Below are 13768 nucleotides of genomic sequence, written 5' to 3' on the forward strand. Positions count from 1 at the left end.
ATTTGCTGTACACTCTTGTTGGTGATGATAAAATTTATTCAGAGAAAGATTTTCCTATTAAGAATGTTAATCAATCCTTAATCAGTAAAGTCTTTGAAAATTCGACAAGTAAGTTTTTGGGAAAGACAGGATCACGTGTTACAGTAACACAATGTCCTCCTATTCCAAAGGCCGAAATTCGAAAACAATTTGGCAATAAGAAATTACCAACAGTGCAAAAACAGCAAAATCATGCCAAACCCAAAGGAAAACTAACGACTCAAGCTCAAAAGAAGTCGAATCAAAAGAAGAACAAAAATGTAAACTTTGTGAAATCTAAGGGAACGGACAAAATTGAAACGTTTGAAAACAAATCTAACTTAGATTTTGTTAAGAAAGCAACTATGTTAAAAAGAAATGAACCAAGCAATTCAAAACCTAGTACCTCGGGATCACAAAGTTCATCATCATCGGCAAGACGATCACATGATACTTCGGGGTTTGTTGAACGAAGATCATGTTTTGATTGTGGAACAATTGGACATGTAATTCGAAAATGTCCATATCTTCATAAACAAAAAGGCAAAGTTGATGATCCCCGTGACCAAACTGACCGTAAGCGATCTGTTTCTGTAAGACAAGATCCCCGCCTTGTAAAAGAAAGGGAAAAGAAACAGAAACGCCAACAGGTCAAGAAAATTGAAAAGGCGATTAAGACCGATGTGGTTAACAAAACATCTGTTTCTGTAAAACCAGACAATTCAAAAACTTCAGACAACCATGAAGTTAAGATTTTAAAGAATAACACTGGTAAAACAAAACAGACCTGGGAACCAAAAACGGTTATTGAATCAGGGGGGCCATCACAATTTACGAATCATCAAAGAATAGAAATTATTGTTGTCGATGAAAATGGAAGACCCAAGAACACAATGGCTTGGGTCCCCCTCTCCAACTAATCTCTGAGTGAGTGTGCAGGATATTCCAGGAGGAACTTTTGATAGTCGTAGGATTGTTGATAGTGGAGCGTCCATGCACAAGTTCGGCGACATAAGGCTCCGAAATATTGTTACATCTAGGAGAATAGTGTTGCCATTGATGGAGAGAAAGGAAGAAGAAAAGAAGACAAAAATGTCTGATGAAAGAATGTGGTTGAAAGAAGTTGCAAAATTCGGCCAGATGAAGAATGTGCCAAAATTTGGTTGTTATGGTTTTTGATCAGGTCCTCAGGAAAGATTCCAATGAAATGTACGCACCTGCAGAACGCCTGAAGTTCAAAATCAACAAAATGGACGTGTAGTGTACATTTCTTCGCGGTGTGATTGAAGAAAATGTGTTTGTTGAACGAACTACACCGGATGTGCAAATGTCTTGGCGTGGATTGAACAACCACACACTACTTCTCAAGAGGAAGACAAAGACCTTCGCTGGTGCAATGTGGAAGACCAGCCGGAACCAAAGGTTTTTGATCGTATTGCTGTGAAGAGATTTTTCAGTAGCTACAAAATCGACTTTGAAGTCCACACCGGGTGGATATCCAGTTTGGGAGAGTGCTCAGATTCCTTGCAATGCACGAAGCAGTTGCAGGATACGGTTTTTAAATTTCTAATCTCTCCTATACTTGTCGATATTTAAGCTGCTTTATGAATTATATCATCTGGTACAGCACTCTTTAATCTGACACGTTGAACTCGAATATCACCTCACACGTGATTCTTTCTCTATGAAACTCGTCAATGTTGTCATGGTCCGCACCGCTTACCGACGTGCCAACTCATTTTTCCAAAATTCGATAAATCATTTCTGATTAAAATTAATTTTGGTAAACGGCATTGAGGTAAAACACGAGTTAACCAACATCGAAAAATCATTTTTGTAAATATCTTTGTGTCTTTTAAATTTATCTTAGTTTATTGATTTTAGGGGGAGTAAATCCAAAAATCTAAAAATCCAAAAACATCGAAAAATTTAAAAAACACAAAAACAATAGAAAAACAAAAATGAGTTTCCTGGTGAGCAAAAGAGAAAATGATAGTACATCAGTGGTCTATCCAAACCTCTTTAAACCTTAAATGAAATACGATAAGCAGCTCTATATAAGATGTATCGGTAGGCTCACAATCATTTGAAAGTGTGCAGGGTGATATAAACCTTAATTGACTGAAGACCAGGTGGGAACCATTCATTGGCATATGGTCTTAGTACCGAAATTTCGTTTGATAGATTGCCGAGGAGGTTCTGAGATATTCGGTCTTTATGCTGCTTATCATCTGGGTATCATGGTTGTATCTTTTACCGAAAAATAACGGGGACGCAAGTCTAGATCTTCCATGATACTATACATACGTGTACATACTGCATTCGACCTCAATAAGTGATCAACAATCACATGTCCAAACAAATAAGTGATAAAATATCACATCTATCCGGGAGTCAAGTTCGTCTCTCTGCTGTACGAAAGTACTGACCTGTTCACGGACTTGCTCCTGTGCCCTCATGCATCGAAAATCAAGTTCCTCGTCAATAAGTGATTTTATCACATAGGGCTTGGTTTTCAAATCTAAATAAGTGAGTATCTCACATCATATACGGTCAAACAAATGATAATCGGTATACTCACCGGTAAGATGAACCCTCGTGCATACCTTGATACGGGAATGTGTCGTAAGGTGGATGAACACCGGTCGGTAAGTATAAATCTTACCTTAACGTATCCCCTCGCCATGATTACATCTGATAAGCTGAGCTTATGTGGACAACAATACTGATAATTGTTATAGGATGCTTATCTAAATGTTAACTAACTGAACAACAAGAGCGTTTTGGCATGACCGTACACTCACATGATTCTCTTACCCTCGAAACTCGCAAAAAGAATGTCTGTAAATATTTATTTACTGCTTTCAGTGTTTACATTTGAAATATTCAAAAATACCAAAAAGATTTTAGGTGTGTTTTAATATAAACTTTATAAAAGCCAAAAAGATTTTATTTCTATCTTATTTTCGATCGTACGACGTTGGAACTCGAGTCTTCGTTACCTGAAACCTGACTGAAAACCGAATTGACTAAATCCTCATAAACGGTCGAAATTTGCAAGTTTTGAAAGTTAGAAACTGAAATTGATAAATTTTATTAAACTTTCAAACTGTCGGACGGTGTTTAATTTATACATGGTCTTACGTGTGTCATTTGTTTATACTAACTATATTCCAAGCAGTTGTTCTCATTACGCGTTTAGATTTCTTGCATGTGAAGATTCTAAAGGCAAGGAGAACATGGTCGATGACAAGCTTCGGAATGAAGACACGACGTGAAGGCACTCAAATGATGAAGATGATCGAGTTGCCGCTGACCATCATCAACACCACAAGGATCTCAAGCGCTAATGTTCAAGTCATTCACGAGCATAACTCAAGGGGGAGCTTATGTTAAGGGGGAGTTTGTCAACACACTTCCTACATGATACGGGGAGTTTGTTGATACACTTTCTGCTTTCAAGACGTGAATACTTTCAAGATCCTCCGACATAGAAGACATCAAAGGCGAATCTCGCGAGTAGCGTCCAAGGGGGAGTTTGTTGATACATATTTGTGGACACGACTCGCGCAACGAGACTTGGCTATGACACGACATTCCTCCTTCGTGTACATCGAGATTACAAGCAGGCCAAGACTTCAAGGACTGTGAACATATAGTCCCTTGGGCTGAAGCAAAGAAGAAACATGTCTTGGGCTTATGATTTTGGCGAAACAGCTACTGGGCCCAAGCCCATGTTTGGCGAAACACAAACAGTGTTGATGAAACACATGTGTTTCATCAACCTTTTCCTTGTTTCGTCGACTCAATTGTGTTTCATCAAAAAGGTGTTTCATCAAAAAGGTGTTTCATCAAAAGTGTTTCGCCAATTGTCTGTTTCGTTGTGTCTGTGTGTATAAATAGACTGTCACTAGTCTTAGAACATAAGAGAACACAGAGAGAATAGAGAGCACACACACACGAGAGTTTTAGAGAGTTTGCAAAACATATTTGTAAAAATTGCTTTGTAACCGAATCTTTCATACATATTAATACAGAGGTGTTAATCGGTGAATATTGCGTGTCGTGTATTTGCTTGTTCTATCTCGGTTTGCCTTTCCGGTTGGATTCCGCACAACCGGGTTGGTTCGTACACAAGGATTAGGCGACTAGATCCTCCTACCCGGACCTACAACATGGTCTTCGTAGGTTACAACATTTTTTTGGGAATTATAAATTGAAAATATTTATTGTAAATGTTGGGCCTAATTAATTTTCATTGGGCAGAAAATCAAGTCTTCGCAGTGAATCAGTCTTTGTGGGTTATATTTCATGTTCTGGGCCTAGTAACTATTTTGAGAATTGGGCCGGATTTTTATTCTTCACGAAAGTTGTTCTTAGTAGGCTTTAACTCTTGGGCTAAGGAAAGTTATAAATGGTTATATTGTTAGTGAATAATTATTCTTGAAAACCATCTTTCTTGAATATCATCTTTCGTGGACTTTGTTCATTCACAGAAGGTTCAAAATTGTTTTTAAGCTGGTTATTTTCAGTATAGTACGGACTGGTGGGGTTGGAAACCTGTTCCTGATACGGATAATATGTATACGGGAAAGGGTTTAGCGCCAGTAAATATGTATGGTGAACCAATTGCCTCAGCTATAAGACCTGCTCAACATGCTCAGCTACAAACAACTTTTGTCTCAAGCACCAATATGTATGGTGAACCACAACCAGTTGCCTCAGAATAAAAACTATCGGTCTACTACTCGAGTACCATCATTTCTTGATCCAAACTACAATGGTCAAACAAGAACTGCGTTTTATGCCAGAATTGTCAAGGATGTCAGCAATGGTGAGTCCTCGGGAAATAATGACAGTTCTGAACATGGCGGTAGCTCAGTTGAAGATGGTACAAGTTCAAGTTCAAGCGAGGATGGATCAGAATATGAATCAACAAGGGAGATTGTTGATTCTGAGGCAAATGAGTCAATATCTGAGAGTAAATCCAGTCAGGTATGTGTCGATGAACCAAGTTCGGATAGGTGTGATAGTTGTGTTGAGTTAGCTAAATTGTCTGATTTGCAAAGCAAATTGTCGGATTTGAAAAGCAAATACGAAGATTTGCAAAGCAAGTACGACGTGACATTTATCCATGATCAAAGTTTGATCGTGGATCTTTCAAAGTGCACAGAGGCCAATATGTTTCACAAAAATCATGAACATGAATTTATAAAGATAATTGACACATTAAAGGAAGATAAGTCCGAGCTAACAAAAATGGTTTCAAGAAAACAAACTGCGATAAACAATTACATCACTAGGCTTGAGGAAGCACAAAAAGAGTTGGCCTGTGTCAAGTGTGAAAATGAGGCGATCCAGCTTAGATTAGATAGTTACTCAAACTCTAGGTATGTGCTGGATCACATCATTGACATATAGAAAAAGAAAGATGATGTCACGTGCATTGGATATAAGAAGTGCCCTCCACCTGTTAGACACAATTATTCCGCGATGCCTGATGAGGAAGATAAACCTCACTTTGAGCCATCTGTTCCTTTAGATGTTGAGGAATTCGCAGCTGGACTTGGTTACAAAAAGAAAGTATCATCATACTCGGATGTGTCAGCAGCTTCGAAAGTATCAACTGCTGAACAACATCAGGATCCTCCAGTCATTGTTGAGGATGCTGATTCTTCAGATGATGAATCCGAGAATACTAACTCAGCACAGTCTGATGCAGAGGACATACCTTTTGAGAATCATACTCTATGTGATCCTCCAGCAAAACCTGCTAAGACTGTCCTGGTTGAGTCCACGTCTGCGCAAGAGTCTGAGAGTTGTGAAAGCGTAAATTTGCTTTACACATTGATTGGATCTGATAAAATATATTCAGACACGGATTTCCCAATCAAGAATGTCAATCACGTGGGAACGTGAGGATCGTATGAAGGCCAAGTACCCGCATTTATTCCCCAAGACCCCTGTAACTAGAAGCAGAACTTAAAATTTCGGGACGAAATTTTCTTAACAGGGGGAGAATGTGACAACCCTCACAATTACAGATACTGTACAATTAATTAATTTTAATTATGTGCTTAATGACTGTGCTTGATTACAACTGACAATTTAAACTGCTTTATGATTTTTGTATTATACATACGTGTGCATCATATTTCATACAGTCACTCCATTTATTTCACACAAACATTAGTGATAAACTTGATGCACAAAAGCATGGTTAGCACAGTGAGCGGATAACCCAGAGACATGCTGACAATGCCAGCACCTAGACAGACAATGTTTTTTAGGCCAGTATGAGCCAGAAATAGAATACTACACTAGTAGGGAGTGTAGGGAAGTGAGGACCATAAAACTGTGCCACTAGGTGATAGTTATAGTGCCGGGAAGTGCCTAAAACACTCTAAATGCAGAATTCTGCACTTAGTAGCAAAAATTCAGCATTTAACTATGCTAGTAAGGTGCAAAAATATGTAAGAATGGTCCTGTATACTTTCCTAAGTGCCGGGAATTAATTGTGTTGCAAAAATATATATATATAAGTCACTTTAAGGAATAATTAAACACTTTAACGGAACGGTATCCAACCGAATAACCGGACATTACCCGAAACACCAAATTTTTGCCAAACACATTGTTTTGCTATTTCTTGGCTTGTCTTGATCCCCGAACACCCTAACACCCACTAAAAATCAATAAACTAACATATATAAGTTCAAAACTTGAATTCTAACTACCATTTACACTTTAGTTACAAAATGTTCCCCTTCCCCCCCCCCCCCACAGCCGAAATCGGTCCCAAGTGGACCCACCATATCATCTTCACCATGCTTCATATCATCCTACAAGATTTAATACCAATTGTTTAATGGATGATTGCTTGTGGGACTTGCTAAAAGATGAGAAGTAATCCTTATAAGTAAGGAGCTCAAGATCACAACCATACCTCATTTAACACACCCTCACTCACTTCACTCTCTCTCTCATTTTCGGTCACCCCAAACCGCCACCCTCACCACCACTCAACATCATCATCTTCATCAATATCAAGTTCCATTCAAATATTTGAAGGTGATCCATGGAGGTTGCAAGTTGAAGGGCATTCAAAGGAGCTTTGTTCTAGTCTTTTTCATCATCATTTTCTCATCATCTTGCACTAGAATTTCTACCCTAGCCTTGTGCTAGTAGTAAGTCTCTTTACACCTTGTTTCATCTTGTTCTTAGTCAAAAAATATGTAGTATGATGTTATTGTCTAAATCACTAAAGAACAAGAATACTAAAAGATGTTAAACAAGAATAATGAACATAAAAGTTTACTTGATGATAAAATGCTACTAGTATGATGTTGGTCATGAGTATGTTGTTAGTCTTATGATGATTTTTGGTTTTGTGATGATAATCACCATATGATCTTGTTAAATAATGTTGGGAAACATGATTTAACAAGAAAAGAAAATGGTTATATGTTAAGTAAAATAACCACTTTCTAGTTAGTCATGAACTTGAAAAGAATGATTTTCTAAATATGAGTGAACTAGTAGATTGGTGATCATGTTGATTCAAGTCTTACTAGAATTTTCTTTTTTTAAGTAAACCAAGTTAAAGAATCGGGTTTTACAAAATCATGACTTTACATATACTTACATTATTTTTAGAAATACAATAAGTGTAAGAACATTTATTTACAAGAAGAGTTCAAGAAGTTAATTTTTGTAAATACTGCTCACAAGTTGTGAAAACGTAACTCGTTTAAGAAAATGATTTTTGATGGAATAACTACACTTCGGAAGGTAACTAAGTCTACTAAAAGCTTTACTAAGTTACTACGCTTTTTCGAAACACATCAAGTTCATGACTAGGGTGTGAAACATATATTTTTGCACTTGGTATTATAAAGAATGATTGTTGATGATTGTTGATTGATTTCGAAAAGAAAACGATATGCTTATAAGCATGGACACTCCCATTTTTAGGGGAAACTCTGGCGAAATTTTCTAAAAGTCCCAAGACTTAGAAAATTATTTTCTAACAAGTATTTGCAAACTGTGTTAACATTGTTTTTCGGAAGTAAACTTCGCCATAAGTTTTATTACAAAACTCCAAAAAATATCAGAGGTGAGTTTTCGAAAATAAAAGCGAATAAATATATATTTTAAATATATATTTCATGTTAACACGCTTGTGTGATTATTTGTATTTTTGGGAAAAATATATATATTTTGGAAATTAAAGTACTTTAGACAAGGGATAAAAATATATTTTCTAAGTGAGACTTAAAAATATATTTTCGAAATTATAAAGCATACATGTATTATTACCCCATCCTTGGGAAGGAATATACTTATAAAATAAATAAGAAGTGTGAATACGGAATAGTTACCTAACTATTTCTCCAAAAACGTTAAACCCTAAGACAAGGCACGACCATCCTTCTAATAGGCATTAGTACGTGTAGATCGTCACGCAGCAGGTTGACTTGGGATCGACTATTTCACGAGACGCACTTCTGTGAGTTCATGTCCCCCCCCCTTTTTCTCTTTACTGTTTTCAGTTTTATTCTTCGGGGGTGAAATACATGCGACAATTATTACAAACATTTATTACATGGTATGGTTAGCGTAGGGAGGGCTTATACTACTAGATCATGTGAGGGGTGGGTACAACACTCGAGGCCATTAATCCTCGTTGTAGGACTGAGGGACACAAGAGTGATAGATCTATTTGGGTGTAGCGAGCCCACACCCGTGAGGCCGGGGAGGCCCATAGAGGTGACTGTGTCTTACAGCCGAAGCCCGGTAACAAATTTGCTAGGTTTGAGTTTCCCTGCACTTTCTCACACATACCAGTGGATTTGCAACCCATTGGTGATCTCTTTTTCATTATTGCTACATACCAGGGACTTTTACACATACTTTGAAGGTTTATACGTACTCACTTTCACATGAACTCGCTCAACTGTTTGTTGATTTTTCAAACTACATGTATTTCAGGAAATTAAGGGATCTGACAAGGTATGAATTTTCGTCAAGCTGTGTAAGGAAAATGATGTCATCCGAGTTTAGGGATTGTGACTTTTGCCTAGACGAGTCACAAGTCTTAAACTGTATTTTATTCATGTCTTTTGGTCGTGTCGTATGAACAAGATTTTTAATTATGTCATGTTGTAATCCGTTGCATGTGTCGACTCTTTAAATAATGTTGTTGTGTAAATTTTTTTTATTTAACCTGTTTAATGGATGAACATCATATGTTTTAACTCATATAGCATTGTTGTGATTATGCTATGGTATTAAGAAGTCACACCAAATAAACCCACGCTTCCGCAAAAGCCAGGGTGTGACAATCGGTCAAGGGGGAATTTGTTAATACAGAGAAGATGAATACTTGACTGAAGATTGATTGTAGTTGCATTTTCAGCATTCGACAGCAACGGACAAGGGGGGATTTGTTGATGCAGATTTTGTGTCCGATGCTTGTGGAATAGATTAGATTTATTTTATGTTGAGTATGTAATAGTTAGTGAAACGGTCAAACAAATGTGTATTGACCCACTCGTTTGAAGTGGTCAAACGAGAGGGTTATGGGTTTGACTGTGTGTGTGTGCAAGTGAAGTGGGTGTGGCTATAAATACCACCCCTTGTCTTTCATTTGCACGAGAGAGAGTTAGAGAGTGTGGGTGAGCTGATTTGAGAGTTCACAGTGAGTTCTATTGTGTGTGTGGGGGGGGGGGGGAGATCACCACCTGGTCTCTCCCCGGATGTATACTCCTTTGGTATTAGTTCGGTTATATTGTAATCAGGCCGATTCGTAATGTTATACTACCATACGAAGAAGTTGTGTTTATCCATCTCTAATCTCTCCCGTCTTGAACTAATCTCACACTAATCACGGTTTCGGGCTCGAAACACTATCCTACAATCAACAAACTCCCCCTTGGATGATGCTGATGATGTTCAACTTCACACTGATGGATCTTGAGAACATCTTCACTTGTCACAGACAGTAGGTGCATCAACAAGCTCCCCCTAATTGAATGTAGCTTGTGAATCTGTTGATCTTCAAAGCTTTAGATCCTCATTGTTGATGAGTGGTCAACCGAAACTTGACTATCTTGATCATCTTGATCCACTGATTGCATCCAAGTTGTGTCGCCAATTCATAGCTTGTCCTCTGACATGTTCTATTTGCCTATAGCTTGCTTGAATGCTACATCTGCACACACGAGAAAGCTAAACACGTAATGAGAACAACCGCTAGGGTTTTAATCAATCTTGCAGAATTTTCAACTAAAAACCTCACTAAGGATTGATTTATACATATTAACTGACGACACACATGGGAGCCAACTTTCATTCAACTACCAATCGTCAAAATTTTGAAAGTTTCAAAATTGTTCAATTTTAGATCTTTAACTTTCAAAATTTGTCATGTTCGACCATTTATGAAGATTCGATTGTTTTCCGGCTTACAAACAGGTTTTAGATGGATATGATTCAAGCTCCAACATCGGTCAATAAAAAATAAGGTAGAAACAAAATGGTCGAGTTAGTGAGATACGTGATCTCATAATGATTTGGGTATGGAAATATTGCGCTCTCCTCAATATATTCTTTTTTATGTGAGGTGGCATCATCTTTCTATTAAAATCAGAATGCACACAAGTTATCCGCACATATATATATATATATATATATATATATATATATATATATATATATATATATATATATATATATATATATATATATATATATATATTATTGAAAATCCACAAATTTAAGGGGAAAGTGATGAACAAGACTAAAACAAAACAAAATGTAAAATGGAGGGGGTAGAATAGTAAATTTCACACCTTACCCATACCCACGTGTAGGTCCCGTTTTTCCGGTGGATCGATAACGTAAACCTATCCTTGTTTATCACAAACACGGTAACGGGTGCGGAATCCCCGTGACGGTGCAAACCAAACAAAGTGTAAAATAAGAACATGTAACCAAAAGATTCAATATCTATTGATTAGGGATGAGTACAACCCGAAACATATACAAACAATGTTTACAGAGTTTCACTAAGTCTCACAGGTCTCTCATACGTTTCACACAGAAACTGTGAGGGGTATTTATACTAGACAGACACAGATCTTGACGAAACACAAACATAACTCGGCGAAACAAACTAAGTGACGAAACAGGGGAGGCCTACTACATAGTCGACGAAACGCAAATCTGTTTCGTCGTCATGGGATCAGGCCCAAATTAGGCCCAATATGTGTGTTTGTTTCGTCAGGGGAGGAATTTGGCAAATACAACATAAGATAAATTAGTGACATCATCATGACATCACTAAGGTGATGTCATGGTGATGTGTTTGGTGATGTTGTTCGCGGCTCTCCGTGCTTGGCGTGTCGAACTCTGGGGCGCACGACGGAGGAATGTCGTGTCGTCGGGCTTGAGCCGGACCTAACTGAGTCAACACGAACTGAATCGAACCGAGTCGAGTCGAGTCGCGTCCACATAAAATGTACCAACAAACTCCCCCTTGGATGCTACTCGTGATGGTTCGTCTTCTGAGATTGTTCGTCTTCTGTGTCTTTCATGTCGGAGGATCTTCAAAGTCTTCACGCGTCGTAAGAAGAAAGTGTATCAACAAACTCCCCTTTTCATTTAAGAAGTGTGTTAACAAACTCCCCCTTAGAATGAACTCTCCATTGAGTTATGCTCGTGAATCTTTTTGATCTTCAATTCTTTAGATCCTTGTGGTGTTGATGAAGGGTCAGCGGCAACTCGATCATCTTTATCCTTTGAGTGCCTTCACGTCGTGTCTTCATTCCGAAGCTTGTCATCGAACATGTTCTCCTTGCCTTTAGCATCTGCACATGCAAGAAATCTAAACGCATAATGAGAAAAACCGCTTGGAATACAGTTTCCATAAAGAAACGACACATGTGTGACCATATTTAAATCAACTACCGACCGACAAAAGTTTGCAAGTTTAAAAATTGATCAATTTTAATCCTTTAACTTTCAAAACTTGTTAACTTCGACTGTTTCTGAAGGTGCAATTGTTTTCCGGCTTACGATCAGGATTTTGGGTAGGATAGACTCGAGTTCCAACATCGGTCAATCAAAAAATAAACAAGAAGCAAAATCTTTTTGGCTTTTATAAAGTTTATGTTAAAACACACCTAAAATCTTTTTGGAATTTTCATTTTTCAAAAGTAATGACGGAAAACAATAAATTAATATATACAAAGATGCAGAAACCGAAAACAGTAAATAAATATTTACAGACATTCTTTTTGCGAGTTTCGAGGGTAAGAGAATTATATCAGTGTACGGTCATGCCAAAACGCTCTTGTTGTTCAATTAGTTAACATTAAGATAAGCATCCTATAACGATTATCGGTATTGTTGTCCACATAAGCTCAACTTATCAGATGTAATCATGGCGAAGGGATATGTTAAGGTATGATTTATACTTACCGACCGGTGTTCATCCACACACGACACATTCCCGTATCAAGGTATGCACGAGGGTTCATCTTACCGGTGAGTATACCGATTATCATCTGTTTGACCGTATATGATGTGAGATTCTCACTTATTTTGATTTGAAAACAAGCCCTATGTGATAGAATCACTTATTGATGAGGAACTTGATTTTCGATGCATGAGGGCACAGGAGCAAGTCCGTGAACAGGTCAGTACTTTCGTACAGCAGAGAGACGAACTTGACTCCCGGATAAATGTGATATATTATCACTTATTTGAGGGACATGTGATTGTTTATCACTTATTGAGGTCGAATGCAATATGTACACGTATATATGGTATCATGGAAGATCTAGACTTGCGTCCCCGTTATTTTTCGGTAAAAGATACAACCATGATACCCAGATGATAAGCAGCATAAAGACCGAATATCTCAGAACCTCGGCAATCTATCAAACGAATTTTCGGTACCAAGACCATATGCCAATGAATGGTTCCCACCTGGTCTTCAGTCGATTTAAGATTTACATCACCCTGCACACTTTAAAATGATTATGAGCCTACCGATACATCTTATATAGAGCTGCTTATCGTTTTTCATTTTAGGTTCATTTCAAATAGGTTTAGACAGACCACTAACGTACTATCATTTTCTCTTTTTCTCTCCAGGAAACTCATTTTTGTTTTTCTATTGTTTTTGTGTTTTTAAAATTTTCGATGTTTTGGGATTTTTCAAAATTTGGATTTACTCCCCCTAAAATCAACAAACTAAGATAAAATTTAAAAGACACAAAGATATTAACAAAAACGATTTCCCGATGTCAGATTAACTCATGTTTTACCTCAATGCCGTTTACCAAATTTAATTTTAATCAGAAATGATTTTATCGAATTGGAAAAATCAATTGGCATGTCGGTAAGCGGTGCGAACCAAGACAACATTGACTAGTTTCATAGTGAAACAATCACGTGTGAGGTGATATTTGAGATCAACGTGTCACGTCAAAGAGTGTTGTACAAGATAATAATTGTTCATAAAGTAGCTTAAAAATCGACAAGTATAGGAGAGATTAGAAATTCAAAACCGTAATCCTGCAACTTCTTCGTGCATTGCCAGGAATTTGAGTGCTCTCCCAAACTGGATATCCACCCGGTGTGGATTTCAAAATCGATTTTGTAGCTACTGAGAAATCTCTTGACAGCAACAAGATCATAAACCTCCGGGTCCGGCTGGTCTTCCACATTGCACCAGCGAAGG

The sequence above is a fragment of the Helianthus annuus genome, chromosome 16, assembly GCF_002127325.2.
Source record: "Helianthus annuus cultivar XRQ/B chromosome 16, HanXRQr2.0-SUNRISE, whole genome shotgun sequence".
Classification (NCBI taxonomy): domain Eukaryota; kingdom Viridiplantae; phylum Streptophyta; class Magnoliopsida; order Asterales; family Asteraceae; genus Helianthus; species Helianthus annuus.